The sequence below is a fragment of the Arachis hypogaea genome, chromosome 10 (assembly GCF_003086295.3).
Source record: "Arachis hypogaea cultivar Tifrunner chromosome 10, arahy.Tifrunner.gnm2.J5K5, whole genome shotgun sequence".
NCBI lineage: Eukaryota > Viridiplantae > Streptophyta > Magnoliopsida > Fabales > Fabaceae > Arachis > Arachis hypogaea.
The window spans coordinates 32,100,353-32,101,614 of NC_092045.1; the positions used below are offsets into that span (position 1 = coordinate 32,100,353).

Below are 1,262 nucleotides of genomic sequence, written 5' to 3' on the forward strand. Positions count from 1 at the left end.
TTTTATTTAATTAACTTTAATTTTTCGAATTTAATTAATAAAGAAAAATAAAAAAATATTTTCTCTTTTACTTTCTAATTTTTGAATTCTTCTTCTCTCTTATTCGAATTCTTTTCTCCTCTCTATCTTCATTCTTCTTTCCTTTCTTCTTCACATCTCACCAGGAGTCTTTTGTTCTTGAATATAGAGCTCTCATTCTTCTTCTTTCTTATTTTTTTTTCTTGTTTATGACCAAGAACAAAAATAAAGAACCTCTTTTTAAACCTGATCCTGAACCTGAGAAAACTCTAAGGAGGCATTTTCAACAAGCCAAAGTACAACACTCTGGAAGAAACCTCTCAGAAAATTTCGAACAAGAAGCTGAAGGCATGGCAGCTGAACCTAATCGTGAAGGAGAGGCAAGAAAGGTTCTTGGTGACAACACAATACCTACCTCTGATTTTTATGGAAGAAGTATCTCCATACCTTTCATTAGAGCTAACAACTTTGTGCTTAAGCCTCAGTTAGTCTCTCTTCTGCAACAGAATTGCAAGTTCCATGGACTTCCATTGGAAGATCCACATCAATTCTTGTCAGAATTCTTGCAAATCTGTGACACTATTAAGACCAATGGAGTAGATTCAGAGGTCTACAGACTTATGCTTTTTCCCTTTGCTGTTAGTGACAGAGCTAAAATATGGTTGGATTTCCAACCTAAAGAGACCCTAGACTCTTAGGAAAAGTTGGTCAATGCTTTCTTGGCCAAATTATTTCCTCTTCAAATGATGAGCAAAATCAAAGTAGAAGTTCAAACCTTTAGACAAAGAGAAGGTGAATCCCTCTATGAAGCTTGGGAAAGATACAAGCAACTGATCAGGAGATGTCCTCCTGACATGCTCTCAGAATGGTCTATCCTAGGTATTTTCTATGATGGTCTTTCTGAGATGTCCAAAATATCTTTGGACAGTTCTACTGGTAGATCACTCCACCTGAAGAAAATGCTTAAAGAGACAAGAGAACTCATTGAGATGGGTGCAAATAACCAATTTATGTACACCTTTGAGAGAAACCCTGTGAACAGTGGGGTGCCTCAGAAGAAAGGAGTTCTTAAAGTAGACACTCTGAATGCCATGTTTGCTCAGTACAAGATCTTGACCCAGCAGGTCAATATGATCTGTCAGCATTTGACTAGAATGCAAGCGGCAGCTGGCAGCACTCAAGAAGCTTCCTCTGAAGTAGAAGCATATGATCTTGACCAATCCACCATAGAAGAGGTGAATTAC

General features: G+C 37.5%; 1 non-coding gene across 1 annotated transcript; it reads right to left on the reverse strand.

The window, feature by feature from the left end:
* Positions 1-770: 770 nt before the first annotated feature.
* On the reverse strand, positions 771-879 carry LOC112718812 (small nucleolar RNA R71). Its single transcript, XR_003161138.1, has one exon. It is a non-coding gene; the product is annotated as a small nucleolar RNA R71 (small nucleolar RNA).
* Between the last annotated feature and the right edge of the window lie 383 nt (positions 880-1,262).